A 17,204-nucleotide genomic window follows, 5' to 3' on the forward strand; every position below is an offset into this window, starting at 1 on the left:
ACTGACTCGATGGATGTGAGTCTGAGTGAACTCCGGGAGTTGGTGATGGACAGGGAGGCCTGGTGTGCTGCGATTCATGCGGTTGCAAAGAGTCGGACACGACTGAGCGACTGAACTGAACTGAGAGCTATAAATGAAAATAATACTGTATTAGTTTTGAATGTGCTGTTTCATGGGTCTAAATTCACTACTTCTTGAATCTAAATTCACAAGTTTAGTGCTGTTTTACTCATCCCTTGCAATGACCACCTGTAGCTTAGCAGCCTGAAGGGCATGGCTGAATATACCAGGACACCAAGTAAAACATCTTTTCTAGCCAAAATTGAGATCCAGTATATTTTTGGCTGACCATTTCTAATCTCAGGCTTGTGTAAATCATTGAGAAATTGCATGTTACACTTGTGGGGGGCTATAATAATTATAATCATAGGCAATTAAATTGAGGAAGTGAGTTAAATCCTCCCCCACTTTTTTTTTTTTTTTTTTTGGTCCCAAATTATTTCTGTTTCAGGAATCTTAGTTGAAATTTGATAACCATCAGTTTAGTATGTTATTGTCAAGTGTGGGGGTTATAACAGGTTTGAAAAGGCAGATCCTGGGTCGATGGGAAGGCCAATAGTGGTTGCTTAAAGATGAGATTTTATGCATGAAAGCTTGGTTTTATGTGTGACTTACATTGGGTCTGAACACAGGATGAGGAGCGAGTGTAGGTGTAGAATCTAGGAGTGTAGGCTAGGAATCAAGGCACTATCAGATCTGATGGGGCCAGTTTTGGAGACTGGGAGTGGCTGGCAAGAGCCAGATGCAGCTGCGGGTGGTGTCGTGGCTAACGCGGGACAAACACTCAATGAGGCTTCATCTCCTCATGTGGAAGAAAATGAGCAAGGGTTACTTGATAAGCTTTGGATTTGTGATCGTGAGTACTTATTAAAAAGAGGTAATAGTCCGTGGCTAGTGAGGATCTGCAGGCAGGGGAAGGAAGCCTGTCAGAGGGAATTGACAGGGGATCTGAGGAGAGGTGTGCACCCAGGTGCTTGGAGCAGTAGGCATTGAGTGGACTTCATCTCCAGAGAGAGCTTCTCCCAACTGGTGATGACCAGAGTCCCCTCCTTGCAGTTAGGGAGCTCCGAGTTCAGTGGCAGGCATGCGTGCGTACAGAGAATAGTATGTCACTGTGATAAAGGGGATGGGGGAGGTGTTGCTGCAGGTGCTTTAGCAGTTGAAAGTAGAGTGTACCATTTCCCACTCCATCAAACCTAAACCCATTTCAGAGTCTTCCCATAATATGGTCTCATCACCTTTGCTCAGCCTTACTTTTCATTGCTTTCCAGCCCATGTCTCCCTCTCCTCCTGGCACAGTCTGCTCACTTTCACCTCTTTCTCATCTCACCCCCATCCCTCATAATCTTTTTCTGCTTTGCTTTTGTGGTCTCTTCATCTCTCTGTCAAAGCCCCTTGAATTGTCAGGTATGATCCAATTCCTGAGAGCCTCCCTTGCACTTTGACAATAATGGCAACCCACTCCAGTACTCTTGCCTGGAAAATCCCATGGATGGAGGAGCCTGGTGCACTGCAGTCCATGGGGTCGCACAGAGTCGGACACGACTGAGCGACTTCACTTTCACTTTTCACTTTCATGCATTGGAGAAGGAAATGGCAACCCACTCCAGTGTTCTTGCCAGGAGAATCCCAGGGACGGGAGCCTGGTGGGCTGCCGTCTATGGGGTCGCACAGAGTCAGGACACGACTGAAGTGACTTAGCAGCAGCTTAGCAGCATTTATTGAGAACAGTGTTTACAACTCATCTGGTGTTTTGCATGCATGATCTCCTAACAGGTGATGTTCACATCATTGCTATACAACGCAGGCATGAAGCAGTTAGAACAGCCAGCTGTGGTGTGGGCAGACAGGGTCCCCAAGGTCACCTGCTGTCCTGGAGATTATTCTTTTGGTGGTGAATTGTAGGGAGGTTTTGAGGAAGGTTCCTGGTGGGGAACAGCACTTGGAGGCTCAAGACAGCACCTATTTGCCATCTGCTGTGGAAGAATTTCAACACTTTTACTATGGTAGCCCTGTACTGATACCTACCAGCTGACTGTCAGACTGCCTTTCAACAACCCCATCGTTAACCTGGTCTTTTTATAGATTATGGAAATATGTTACAGAAGCATCAAGTAACCTGCCAAAGTGACAGCTTGTAAGCCAGAATCAGACCTTGAACCCAAGCCTGTCTGACTACAACCAGTGTTGGAGAGCTGTTTATTACCATGTCACTTAACACAGCTGGTGGTCAGTCATCTACAGTGTGGTGTTCACCATTTTCTCTGGTCAAGCCTGTTTCTCTAGCAGGATGGGTTCCTAAAGATAGAGACCACATCTCTTCCATGGTCTGTATTCCCAGTGCCTTGTTTGGAATGGAGCACATGGTAAATATCATTAATGCTTTTATTTATTCAGCAAACCCTCAGTGAACACTCAGATGCCAAGCTTTGTGTTAAGACATAAGCAAAGGATAAAAAGATATATAGGACAGGATAGTTACCCTTAAAGGACTCACCATTTAATATAAGGCATGTATGTATCCAGGAATAGCTCCATCTCTGGGGTATTGGTTCCAAATACCCCAAAATGGATACCAAAATCTGTGATGTTCAAGTCCCTTATGTAAAGTGGTGTAGTACAGTCAGCTCTCTGCTGATCCATCCACGGTTGGCTGAAACCATAGTTGTGGAACCCTCAGATATGGAGTGCCAACTACACACACACACACACACACACACACACACACACAAATGAAAGTATCTAGAAATAATTCTAGAGCACTGTGATAAATACAAGGAAGGAAATTTGTACCAGACACATCTATTTGAATAAGTGAAAGTGTTAGTTGCTCCAACTCCTTGGGACTCCATGGATTTTAGCTCACTAGGCTCCTCTGTCTATGGAGTTAACTAACCAGACTCCTCTGTCCATGGGATTCTTAAGGCAGAAAGACTACTGGAGTGAATTGCCATTTCCTTCTCCAGGGGATCTTCCCAACCCAGGGATCGAACCCAGGTCTCCTGCATTTCAGGCAGATTCTTTACCGTCTGAGCCTCCAGGGATAGGTTAACTGGATGAGGCCGTTTGATAAGTGTATGTTTAGTTTTCCAAGAAGCTGACAGACTGCTTTCCAGTGACTCTGCTGTTTTGCTTTCCTAACAGCAGTGTGAGATCCAGTAAATTCACATCTTCACCAGTACTTGGTAGTGTTGGTTTTTTCTTTATGCCTTTCAAATAGGTGCATAGTGGTTTCTCATTGTGGCTTTAATGTGAATTTTAACAAAGATTAAAAATGTTGAGCATTTTTTCATATGCTTACTTGACATCTATGTATCTTCTTTGAAATGTTTGGCTCATTCACCCATGTTCTTAATTGGGCTGTTGACTTTCTTATTATTGATATGACTGATCTTGAAGAGAACTTCCTTCTCAAGCATTAGTCAATAAGGTTTTCATTGCCTTTTGATGTAAACCGTTGATAAAGTACTTCAGAGAAGATGATCTAGGAGTGATTGCCAAGGGAAACTGAAAAGGACTTTGATCCTGAGTGGCACACGAGTGGTGATGAGATTTGACGTGGCTCAATGTGGTTTTGAGGCAGGAGGACAGAGGAAAGGAGGAGAGAGGGAAGCCAGAAAGCACAGGAGGGACTTTGATGTTCAGCCTAAAAAGGGAAACCAGATTTGTTCAGTTGCCAGTGGAAACTGGGAGGGTTAGAGATATCAAAGGATGGTTTACTCTGATGATAAAAGCAGTTGCACAACAACAAGAAATGCAGGGAGGCTGTGGGATGCTCAGTGTTCTCAGCCTGGAACTGGATAAGGCAAGACCAGTGGGAGGTCTGTATCACTGCGCAGTGACATCAAATTAGTTTTGTAACCCTCGAGTCATCTAAGCAGATATCAAGTACTTCTAGGAAGGGTAAGGATGCCTTAATCTATGCCTCAGTATTGACAGCTATACTGGCAGTTGTTTTTCCTTTAAAAATATCAATTTATTATCTGACTTACGTAAAAACTTCTGGGAAGGAGTCTGTACAATGATAAAGCTCTCCCTGTCGGCTGACTTCCAGGTCCTTTGATGCTGAGAAAACCACCCAGGCTTCTTTTTCTACGTTGACTGGGATGCGAGGCCTTTGGGGCATCTGATCCCCCTTCTCTTAACACTGTCATACACTTTTGTATATGAGTATTTTTATGGGGGTCGTTACATTGCTTTCCTCAGCCTCAAAGAGCCCTCTAATCCCCAGATGGCTGTGAAACACTGCCCTCGAGGGCGTGCTTGGCAACTTTCACTGTAGCGATGGCACAGCAAACGTTCCATGTCTCAGCTTGAAAACATTATGGCAGGAAGTCCTGCGTCAGATGAAATTAGGTGTACATTCAAGCAGTGGGACTGAGCCAGGAGTCTTTTCAGCTCTCGTAGAGGCAGCTTTGATTCTCTTCCCGACACAATTAATAATTGGCCAAGAAAATGCCTTTTAACTTAATGAAAAAAGTACCCCAGATAATGTGTGTTCTTGATTATATTTCTACAATTACAAAAACTATATTTTTGTGTTTAATAAAGATTAACCCAACTTACAGGGTGAGCCTGGTCTATGTCCTGTTCCATGATATATGGTATGGGCTTCCTTGGTGGCTCAGAGGTAGAGAATCCCCCTACGATTGCAGGAGACACAGGAGATGTGGGTTCGATCCCTGGTTTGGGAAGATCCCTGGAGGAGGAAATGGCAACCCTTTCCAGTCTTCTTGCCGGGAAAATCCCATGGACAGAGGAGCCTGGCAGGGTGCAGTCTCCTTGGGGTTGCAGAGTCGGACATGACTGAGCATGCACACTTGCATGCACGTGCTATTTATTGGAGATAAAACGGTGTACAGCGCAATCTTTTTGAGAAGACATGGCGTCCACAAGAAGAACACAAAGCCTGATGGAGAGTGTTGGAAGGAGAGTGGTTTTGACTGGGTGGCAGGTTTTAGCTGTGGATGGATGGGAAGGTTGAAAGTGGGGGAAGTGGCCTTTTACTTGGAAGAAAATGTGTAAGCACTTGCTAAGGGGAGGGAATTTGAGGAGAAAATGGTCTGAGACAATTTCACATGGAGTATTTCTATTAAGGGAATTAGATACAAGTGAGGATGAGAATACAGCATAAGTGAAATGATATTTTGGGAAAACCTTGGTGGGGAGGGGGCGTGTGTATTGTAGAGACAGAAAGAGGGTTAGGGTCAGATGAGCTGACTCAGTATAGATTTATACCTGTTTTGTAGAACATCTTTTTAAATGTTCAGAGGGAAAAGTGCTTTGGACGTCTTATTAAATAGCTGTTAAAGAAAAAACAAACCATGTGGGACAAACAAGGTAAGAGCCACATGCAGTTACCTGGTGCCATTTTGGAGTGGTGTATTCCAGAGGTCGGCTGTGAAGAGAACAGAAAAAGCCATCAGGAGTTTGGAAGCTAGGGATTTCAGGTAACGAGTTGTCTTGGTGGAAAGAGACTAAGACCATTTATTCAGTACAAGAAAGTGTATGACCATATTGGAACCCATTCCTTCGTGTGCAACGAAGGACGGGCAGGAAAGACAGAACTAGAACCGTGATGGGATTCTGGGAGTGCAGTTCAGGAGCTCCAGATTTCTCCTGGAGGTGAGCAGTGTTGCTGGCTTCTAGGAGAGGAAAACGGGCTGGGTTAGAAGTGGTTGCAACAGTCAGATGTTGGCCTGGCACATTGCTGTCCACAGCAGCTCTTTCCAAAATGAGATGCTTGTACTCGGGACCGGTGTAAGACTTTCCACTAGGATGCAGGAAAAGTAGACATTTCACTTGTACATGCTTCTGTCTGAAAATAGGAATTAAACTTTACTGATGGTCAGTCAGTAGATATTCTGACCCTGGTGCCTTCATTGATGCAAATTAGAGAAGGTAGGGTTTACAGCCTCAGCATTTTAAGGGAAGAGTGTACTCTGTCATCATGGGGGCTGTCTTTGTTGATAGAAGTTCATCTCTACCCAATTGAAAAGATTTACAGGTTATACCATTTTAAATGGCCAAAAGATCTTACATACTTAATAATGACATGGGGAGTGAACCTCATAATCTTTTGTACTACAGATAGTAACTGTAGCAAATTATTTAAAGGGGAGTTGTTGAATGTGGATTAAGAATTTTTCTTGCAGAGACAGGCATTTCAAAATAGCTGGCCCTTTATACAGTGTATGGCTATGGTATTATTGCCCTGTAAATACTTAATTGTGGAAAGAACATTTTAAAAATAAGTATGTAGAGGTATTTCCATTGTTACATGATTTTCATTGGAAAACAGTAGTGTTTATATATAAAACTCATATCTGTGTACTTAAATCTTGGAAACAAACTCAAATCTTTCAAACAAAGATTTTCAAACTGAATTAAAACATCTTCCAATTAGTTTGCAAGATGAGTTGACTGACAGGGAAAAAAGAAAGTTCTTTTTTTTTCAAGACTGAGTAATTAGCATATGAGATTGAAACAGGAGGACTTTGTAAGCACATTTCTTTCTGTGTCTGTCTTTGTCAGGTATCTATTTTAGCTAAATAGATAAAGACCTTGAAGCTAAATATTGAAATACACTGAATTTAGACCTTTGAGCTGCTTCATCAAAAAGTGTTAAACCGAGATTTTTAAAAAAACAAATGAAACAGATGGCTATGTTGTATTCACTAAAGTGTTTTTAGTGAGAACAAAAAAAGATAAATGCAGTAAAATTATTTAAAAATTTTTTTATTTCATCTTTATCTCAGCTTCCAAATTTCTGTTTGTATAATATACATATTAATGCATTAGAACATGTGTGTAATTTATAAATAACCACATATTGGGGGTTGAGCTAAGCTATTTCTAATGTGGTATATGATCATAAAAGTTGGGAGGCCATTGATGTACAGAAGGAAATGTGCTGGGAACTTACAAAATCATCCTGGTCTGGAGAGACTGAAAATCCCTGAAACATCCCTTGGTCTTTCCTGCACTTGGAAAGGTGGCAGCAGTAACCAGAGAGGGGAAAGAAGAAGAGACGGCAGTGCCCATGGATGGAGTGGGGCCCCTGCTCATCTGAGAGTCTGGCAGGTGTGGGCTGGGCTGTGGAGGAGCGGGGAGGGCTTCTACAGGAGTGCCTCCTTTGTGCCCTGCTGATGAGGCTCTGACTGGCAGCCGGGAGGGATGGCGGGAGAGCCTGCAGAGGTTCTGCGTGGCTTGTTGCGCCATCTCTGGCAGCGAGAGTTTTGATCGTGGCTTCTGCCCTCACCACAGCACTGTCCAATAGTAATATGATGCAAGCCACGTATGTAAGTTTAAGTTTCCTAGTAGCCATATTAAAAAGCAAAACGATGAATTGTTCAATTTACTTTGTGTAACCCCATATATCGAAAACCTTATTTCATGTCGTCAGTAGAAAATGAGATCTTATAGTGGTGGTTCCATGCTAAGTCTTGAAAACCAGTGTGTAGTTTTACACTTTCATATGGTTTGAACTAGCCTCATTTCAAGTATGTGTTAGGCAGAGTTAGTGCAGCTTTAAAACAGACGCAGTCGGGAACCTTACCGTGAAGCTGAAAGTGGAGATCATCAAATCTCATGGTTCATATGTCTGACTGGCTTCAGGATCCTCTACTTCCTTCATTAAAAACAATAGTTGGAGTCCTCTATTTTAAAGAATATGTAATTGTTAACTGACATGTTTTGATAGCCAGCATATAGGTGAATTGTGTATTCTTTCTGGAATCAATCTTTTCCAGACAGAGAGAGACCAAGGTGCTACTACTTACTTTTTGGCAGCCACTCAGAGAATAGAAGTTATTCCATGTGTGAAAGTGACCCCATGGACTGCAGCCAGCCAGGCTCCTCTGTCCATGGAATTCTTCAGGCAAGAATGCTGGAGTGGGTAGCCATTCACTTCTCCAGGGTATCTTCCCCACCCAGGGATCTAACCTGGGTCTCTTGCACTGCAAGCAGATTCTTTACCATCTGAGCCACCAGGGAAACTCATCTCTGAATCTGTATTGTCACCTGAATGTCCTAAGAGTGGAGTAGGAGAGTATTGGTCTAGGGAAAAAGCCCTGGACTTAGAACATTTGGGGTCAGGGTTCTTTGCCTCATTCGAGCTTTATAATCTGGGGCTTCCCTGGTGGCTCATGGTAAAGAATCTGCCTACAATGTCAAGACCCAGGTTTGATCCCTGGGTTGGGAAGTTCCCCTGGAGAAGAGAATGGCAACCCACTCCAGTATTCTTGCCTGGAGAATTCCATGGACAGAGGAGACTGGGTGGGTTAAAGTCCATGGCAATTGCAAAGAGTCAGACACGACTGAGTGACTAACACTGAGCAAGTTATGAAGTTTCTTCAAGTCAGAAGATGAGCATGGTCCCTCTTACTGTGAAGTTCAGTGAGTTAAGGCAGAGAAAGTGCCATGAAAGCAGGTAGCCTTCATCCCAACTAGGGTGGTCCTGCCATTGCTGAAATGGGGACTTGTCTAGATGTACTTGTCAATATATCAGCTCAGAGCTAGGTTTTGTTTGTGATGGCTCAGTTGCCTCTGGGGCTACTCTTGGGTTCCAGAACCCCTGTTTTCAAGTTTCAGGATCTTTGTGAAGTTGCTGGGGATCTGCAGCCTTGGTGTTTCATGGACCTGAGGATGCTGGTGCTTTTTTGTCAAAAGCGGGCTGATTTCTGCTCCCACACCTTGTTTGTTCTACTAGGCTTATAGGCATCTCAGTCTGAGCAGGCCTGTCAGCTCTCCCCAGGAAATGTCGAACCATGGGCACATACGTTCATTTCCTTTTTAAATGAATACAGTCCCTTACAGTTTTATTGGAATACCAATCCATGGTTTGCACAAGCTGTTTGAATTTTAAACAGATGTGTGTGAAGCTTGGAGTCAGCTTTGCGTATGTCAGTCGAGTTTTACAGTCATTGCTTTTAAGGGCATAGCCTGGTCTCAAGCTGTTGCTTTGGGTGGACAGGCTCATGTGTCATTGTGTGTGCTTTTCTCTCCAGAACCATGACATTTCAGCCAGGACCTGGGCAGCATTCTGGCTGTCTACTGGAAAGCCATGTCATTTGATTGTCACTGTGGGAGATAACCATGAGCTCTCATAATCCGTATTTTGCTGATAGCCAAATATATGCACATGTGCTATTTGGAAAGCTTTAGGTGAAAACATGCTTAAAGGTGGGCTGATTCTTTGAAAGAGATATCTGCTAATGTTCATTAAATTGTGAGCCATTCTTAATGTTCTTATCTAGCTAGGATTGTTAGATTCTTTAGACATATTTAAACATTTTCTATCCAAAAGTGAATGGGAAGATATTGACAAAACAAAGAAACTCCTTTATTGAAATCTAGGAGAAGTGTATTTTAAAAAGTCCAAATTGTCACTGTCTAGTATCATATGTGAGTCTCGGAGAAGGCAACGGCACCTCGCTCCAGTACTCTTGCCTGGAAAATCCCATGGATGGAGGAGCCTGGTAGGCTGCAGTCCATGGGGTCGCGAATAGTCGGATGCGACTGAGCGACTTCACTTTCACTTCTCACTTTCATGCACTGGAGAAGGAAATGGCAACCCACTCCAGTGTTCTTGCCTGGAGAATCCCAGGGATGGGGGCGCCTGGTGGGCTACTGTCTATGGGGTCGCACAAAGTTGGCCACGACTGAAGCGACTTAGCAGCAGCAGCAGTATCATATGTGAGTCTAGGGACCTGTTGTACTATTTTGCAACCATGCTTTTTGTTGACAATGAACTTAAATTGTCTAAAAGAAAGATACCTAGAGCCGAGATTTAGCACAAGGCAGAGACTGAGATGCTAAGGGAAATAGATATATTGTAGTGTCTTTAACAATAAATGGGTTTTTTTTTTTCATAACTGCTGTTTTAGAATTACACTTTGTCAAAATCCAACATTTTGGTTAAATTCCATGGTTTTTGGGACTTTTTCAGTTTTAAACTCCAATCCCAAACTAGACTAAAAAATTCCCCTTCTCTTTCAGTCTCTGTTGGGAGTAGGGTTGATGGAAGGAGGAAGTGGTGCATGGACTACTGTCAGTCCTCTGAGGTTTGGGGTAGGATAGAGGGATGGGTAAGAAATGAGTGCCCACTGGAGATACTTACCTTAGTATCATACTAACCAAGAAAGCTTGAGCTATCTTTGCATTAATGAGGGTAGACCAGGTTTCACTATAATAACAAGTACAATCTCAATACCTTAAGACATTCATGTAACAGTCTGGTGTGGCCCTTGTGACTCACCATGCTGACTCTTATCCCATAGTGAATCAAAGCCCAGTTGCTTCCATTGTGCAACCCCTCATCCTGTAGTTCTTCACTTCCAACTCTGAGTTCAGAAAAGAGAGCTTAAGATTCATACCCACTTTTTTTTTTTTCCTGGTAAGATCTTTTAAAAGAGTGTACTAACATGTCACACAATTCATCCATTTTTAGTGTCCAATTCATTGGGTTTAGTATATTGAATTGTCTCACCCTTGCCTATAATTGGGCTTCCCTGTAGCTCAACCAGTAAAGAAACCGCCTGCAATGCAGGAGACCCCAGTTCGATTCCTGGATTGGGAAGATCTGCTGGAGAAGGGATAGGTTACCCATTCCAGTATTGTTGGGCCTCCCTTGTGGCTCAGCTGGTAAAGAATCCGCCTGCAATGTGGGAGACCTGTATTTGATCCCTGGGTTGGGAAGATTCCCCTGGAGAAGGGAATAGCTACCCACTCCAGTATTCTGGCCTGGAGAATTCCATGTATAGTCTATGGGGTCCCAAAGGGTTGGACATGACTGAACGACATTCACTTGCCTATAATTAGAAGTAGAAAGTTCTGCTCACATGCCTATTGGGGAGGACTTACAAAGTCCTAATCTAACTTCAAGGAAGGCTGGGAAATGTAGCCCCTCTAGGTGCCCGGGGAGAAGAAAATACTGGGGCAAACACAGGATGTTGTCACTGCCCCGCTTATCTTGGTGGTGTCTGCCCGACTCATGGGGGGCTCCTCCTTCCTTGCCCTACAGTTGACAGAAGGGCAGGTCTTGAAGCTCACTTCTCTGTTCTCTGGCTTCTCCACTTTTCTCCCCTGTGCAGTCCAGCAGGGAAAGGGGCACCGATCGCTCAGTGCATCGCCTAAGCCAACGTCTGCCTAAGGCACAAAAGCTAGATGCCTTGTGTTGTGGGAAATCTCATATTGCACAAGAGATTGAATCGCCGTATTCTCTCTTATTTGACTTTCAGGAAGATAATTTCTGCATGAGATCATTGACTTGACAATTTTCTGCATTCCTTTCTCAGTCCTGTCCTTTATGGTTCAGTCCTGGAGTTGAAGGTGAGGAAGTCCAAGTACCTAGTAGGTATTTCTGGCATTGAGGAGAGTTTTCCTTTATGGAAAATGGGAGGCTTTTCTTATTTTGTTATTCCACAAAATCATGAGTTACTGTGAAATAGTACCTTAAAATGGTGGGTGTATCTCTTAAAATATTCTCTAGGGAATATCTTTGAGGTGTTAAAATGTTTATTTTATTTGCCATATTTTAAAATTCCCTGAATTATTGGCATATTTTAATGGAGTGAGTTGATATGGATGAATCACCCATGTAGTACATTTGACTCTGAATGTTTTTTAAAAAACCCATTTATTAATATTAATAACTTCAGTTTTACAGAAAAGTTGCAAGGATAATACTGGGAGTTCCCATGTAGTTTATCCTGATGTTACATTTTGTAGAACGATGGTACATTTGTCAAAACTTAAAGCCACATTGGCATAGTGTTACAAGCTATAGATTTTATTCTGGTTGCACTGGTGTTTTCATGAATGTTCTCTCTCTGTTCCAGGATCCATTCCAGGGTGGCACTTCACACTTAATTGTCGTGTCTCCTTGATCTCCTATAATGGACAGTTTTTCAGTCTTCCCTGGACACTTTTGAAAGAATTTTGTAGGATGTCTCTCAATTTGAGTTTATCAGTGTTTTCTTATGATTAGACTAGGTTTGTGGGTTTGGGAGAATACTGCAAAGGTAAAGTGCCTTTTTCATCATATCTTACAAGAGTGTTTGTGAAAGAAACTGGAGTTAACACTGGCGATACTTATCTTGACCACTGGATTAAGGTATCGTCTGTCAGATTTGCCTACTGTAAAATTAATATTTCCACATTTCATACTCTGTGCTTTGGAATCAAATCACTGAATACCATCCACACTCATGGGGAGGAGATTAAGTTCTCTTTCTGGAAGAAGCAAACAGGGACGTATCTTCATGGATTGTTTGTAATTCAGGGGTTTGTCCCTTCTCCCCTACTTATTCAATCATTTACTTATGTTAATTTATTCTCATTTTATTCTTCTGGTTTTTTGATCATTATTTTGTTGAAATTATCCTACCTTTGGCCATTGGGAGCTTTTTCAGCTTGATTCCTAGGTAAAAAGTTAGAACTAAAAATATTTCTGTCTTTGGATTCTAGTTCCTTTGGCTTGGGTAAACTTGGACTTCTCTACTTCCTCAAGTGGTAACTGTTAAATGAGCAGTATTTTATGGTGTTTCTAAAGTTCTTGGAGACTTTGTAATAATGATTTACAAGGATGTATATAGAAACTTGCCAGTATTTATGAAAGTAATGAGCATTTAGTCATGGAGTTCTACTTAGCATTGAATGTTATTATTTCAAAGAGGTTAATGCCTGTAAAAGACCATTGATTATAGATTCTTACAGGAAATTGGAAGTGAACTTATCCTACCTCAATGGATGAGAAACTAAAGGGTCCAAAGTCTAAATGATTTGTCTGAGAAAAGCTGGGACTAAAACAACTCAAATGAGTTTTAAACCTAGTTCTTCCTATGAAATCGAGCATGTGTTTTTTTTCTTTTTCAAAAGATGAATATTCTAGAATATTTTTCCAGATATAGAATTATACATAGCTACTATATAGTAAATAATGCAAGAAGACAAATTTTGAATATCTGTATTTCAAGGTGATAGCTTGCATTAATGGAGAAGGAAATGGCAACCCACTTCAGTGTTCTTGCCTGGAGAATCCCATGGACAGAGAAGCCTGGTAGGCTGCAGTCCATGGGGTTGCACAGAGTCGGACACGACTGAAGCGACTTGGCAGCTTGCATTAATGGCACATTAAGAAACAATTTTTACTGAATTTCATATTGTGATGTGGTTTTTAGCAAGGAAAAGTGGTGTCAAGGTTTTTGGTCATGCTTTTGTTTCAAGAAATGGTCTAACGGGTCCTAATTCAGTTGTAGGTCTTCCTAATTTTGTTTTATCTTGAAACTGTCAGTTTAGTATACATGTCCAGGCATGCATGCTCAGTTGCTTCAGTTTAGTTGCTCAGTCGTGTCTGACTCTTTGTGACCCCATGGACTGCAGCACTCCAGACCTCCCTCCCAGTCCATCACCAACTCCTGGAGTCTACTCAAACTCACATCCATTGAGTTGGTGATGCCATCCAACCATCTCATCCTCGTTAATCCCCTTCTCCTCCTGCCTTCAATCTTTCCCAGCATCAGAGTCTTTTCAAATGAGTCAGTTCTTTACATCGGGTGGCCAAAGTATTGGAGTTACAGCTTCAGCATCAGCCCTTACAATAAATACTCAGGACTGATTTCCTTTAGGATGGGCTGGTTGGATTTCCTTGCTGTCCAAGGACTCTCAAAAGTCTTCTCCAACACCACAGTTCAAAAGCATCAATTATTTGGTGCTCAGCTTTCTTTATAGTCCAACTCTCACATCCATACATGACTATTGGAAAAACTATTGCTTTGACCACACGGACTTTGTTGGCAAAGTAATGTCTCTGCTTTTTAATATGCTGTCTAGGTTGGTCATAACTTTTCTTCCAAGGAGCGAGGGTCTTTTAATTACATGGCTGCAGTCACCATTGCAGTGATTTTGGAGCCCCCCAAAATGAAGTCTGTCACTGTTTCCATTGTTTCCCCATCTATTTGCTGTGAAGTGATGGGACCAGATGCCATGATCTTAGTTTTCTGAATGTTGAGTTTTAAGCCAGCTGTTTCACTCCTCTTTCACTTTCATCAGGAGGCTTTTTAATTCCTCTTCACTTTCTGCCATAAGGGTGGTGTCATCTGCATATTTGAGGTTATTGATATTTCTCCCGGCAATCTTAATTCCAGCTTGTGCTTCATCCAGCCCAGCATTTCTCATGATGTACTCAGCATATAAGTTAAATAAGCAGGGTGATAATATACAGCCTTGACGTACCCCTTTCCTGATTTGGAACCAGTCTGCTGTTCCATGTCCACTTCTAACTATTGCTTCTTGACCTACATACAGATTTCTCAGGAGGCAGGTCAGGTGGTCTGGTATTCCCATCTCTTTAAGAATTTTTCAGTTTGTTGTGATCCACACAGTCAAAGGCTTTGGCATAATCACCAAAGCAGAAGTAGATGTTTTTCTAGAACTCTCTTGCTTTTTTGACGATCCAATGGATGTTAGCAATTTGATCTCTGGTTCCTCTGCCTTTTCTAAATCCAGCTTGCTGGAAATTCACAGTTCATGTACTATTGAAGCCTTGCTTGGAGAATTTTGAGCATTACTTTGCTAGTGTGTGAGATGAGTGCAATTGTGTGGTAATTTGAGCATTCTTTGGCATTGCCTTGCTTTGGGATTGGAATGAAAACTGACCTTTTCCAGTCTTGTGGCCACTGTTGAATTTTCCAAATTTGCTGGCATATTGAGCACAACACTTTCACAGCATCATCTTTTAGGATTTGAAATAGCTCAACTGGAATTCCATCACTTCCACCAGCTTTGTTCATAGTGATGCTTCTTAAGGCCCACTTGACTTCTCACTCCAGGATGTCTGGCTCTAGGTGAGTGATCACACCATTGTGATTATCTGCATCTTGAAGATCTTTTTTGTATAGTTCTTCTGTGTATTCTTGCCACCTCTTCTTAATATCTTCTGCTTCTGTTAGGTCCATACCATTTCTGTCCTTTATTGAGCCCATCTTTGTGTATAAACTTCCCTTGGTATCTCTAATTTTCTTGAAGAGGTCTCTAGTCTTTCCCATTCTGTTTTCCTCTATTTCTTTGCACTGATCACTGAAGAAGGCTTTCATATCTCTCCTTGCTATTCTTTGGAACTCTGCATTCAAATGGATATATTTTTCCCTTTCTCCTTTGCCTTTCACTTCTCTTCTTTTCTCAGCTATTTGTAAGGGCTCCTCAGACAGCCATTTTGCCTCTCTTCATTTCTTTTTCTTGGGGATGTTCTTGATCACTGCCTCCTGTACAATGTCACGAACCTCTGTCCATAGTTCTTCAGGCACTCTATCACGTCTAATCCCTTGAATCTATTTGTCACTTCAACTATATAATTGTAAGGGATTTAATTTAGGTCGTACCTGAATGGTCTAGTGGTTTTCCATACTTTCTTCAATTTAAGTCTGAATTTGTCAATAAGAAGTTCATGATCTGAGCCACAGTCAGCTCCCGGTCTTGTTTTTGCTGACTGTATAGAGCTTCTCCACTTTTGGCTGCAAAGAACATAATCAGTCTGGTGTTGACCATCTGGTGATGTCCGTGTGTAGAGTCTTCTCTTGTGTTGTTGGAAGAGGGTGTTTGCTATGACCAGTGTGTTCTCTTGGCAAAACTCTGTTAGTCTTTGCCCTGCTTTATTCTGTACTCCAAGGCCAAATTTGCCTGTTACTCCAGCTATCTCTTGACTTCCTACTTTTGCATTCCAGTCCCCTATAATGAAAAGGACATCTTTTTTGGGTGTTAGTTCTAGAAGTTCTTGAAGGTCTTCATAGAACTGTTCAGCTTCTTCAGCGTTACTGGTCGCGGCATAGACTCAGTCGCGTCAGTTGTGTCCAACCCTTTGCAGCCCCATGGACTGTAGCAAGGGATAAAACACAGAAACTAACATGATGTGTGTGCATTGAAGTGACGGTGCTTTAAGGATAAATGGAAAATGGTGCCAACTTGTTACTTTTACTGTGGTTTACATAAATGTAAGCATTTATCCTTTCACGGCCGTAGACATTCATGGTTAGTTGGAGTTATCCTTATAAGTGATCGTCGCTAAGTTTGCCTTTCAGCTGAAGGATGACATTAATTTCATCTTTAAAAGGCAGTGTTAGGTAGTACAGTGTTTAAGAAATGTCTTGCTTGTGCCCATAACAACCTATACCATTATGCTGATGGATTTGCTACCTTGTGTCTTATTCAGTATAAAATGTGACCATATATTTTGGATTCCAGAGTCTTTTCTGGTTTGTTGAGCACACACTGGTGCTTAAGATGATTTAAATTAGTTTTAATGTATTTGGGTAACCAAGCATACAGTGCTTTGAAGCCACTGGTGGAGAGAAAGAAGAGAGCTATTTCAGCCTTCTCCAGTAATGAGACCCATAAATCAAAAGAATGAACATGGGAACATCAAGCGAGTCTTGGGATTTAATTTCAAACACCTTAAAGGGACTCCTTTTTTGGTTTAGACTTGCTAGGACCATGGTGCCCAGAGTAACGGCTGAACTGAAAAATCTAGATGCAAGACAGAGAACCTCTATAGGACTAAAACAGCTGAGCCAAACACTTTCACCCTAAGCCTTCAAATTTGGGAGGTTTGTGGTTAGGAAGTCTGGGTCTAAAGAAGAGGAAAATGGACAGGGATGTATTCAGCTAGGGGTACTCACATGTTCCTGTACCAGATAGGTAAGGAAATCATAAGATGATTTTGCAGGAGGGGAGAATGTTTTTCCTTCAGCATATAATTATAGTGGGGTTTTGAAACTGACTTGGGGGCAAGAAAATAAAAGCGTAAAAGCTTTTTGACCAAGACTGAGAAAAATGTTGTGAATTTCTGTAAATAGACACATCCCTGAAAAACAGAATGCCTTCAGGACTTCAGATATGTCTATGGCAAATATGAAGACAGTCTATTCCTAGACTTTTGGCAGGCAGACTGGCCTTTCATTCAGCTCTTTCAAAAAGAAAATAGGCAAGAGAAGTTTTTGGAAAAAAAGATTGAAGTTCTTCTAGATGTTGTTGGTTCAAGCGGTGTTAGAAATTCTTCATGGTTCCTCTCTTGCAAGCTGACTTTGGACTGTGCACGTAGGCCTATTTTTAAACTGCAGGCTTTGTTTCACTCCCACATGCTTTACCCT

General features: G+C 42.0%; 1 protein-coding gene across 9 annotated transcripts in view; it reads left to right on the forward strand.

Moving 5' to 3' along the window:
* LTBP1 (latent transforming growth factor beta binding protein 1) overlaps nt 1–17,204 on the forward strand; it is a 458,940-nt gene that overhangs the window by 80,935 nt on the left and 360,801 nt on the right. The gene's annotated exons all lie outside the window — the stretch shown is intronic.

The sequence above is a fragment of the Bubalus bubalis genome, chromosome 12, assembly GCF_019923935.1.
Source record: "Bubalus bubalis isolate 160015118507 breed Murrah chromosome 12, NDDB_SH_1, whole genome shotgun sequence".
Taxonomy (NCBI): Eukaryota; Metazoa; Chordata; class Mammalia; order Artiodactyla; family Bovidae; genus Bubalus; species Bubalus bubalis.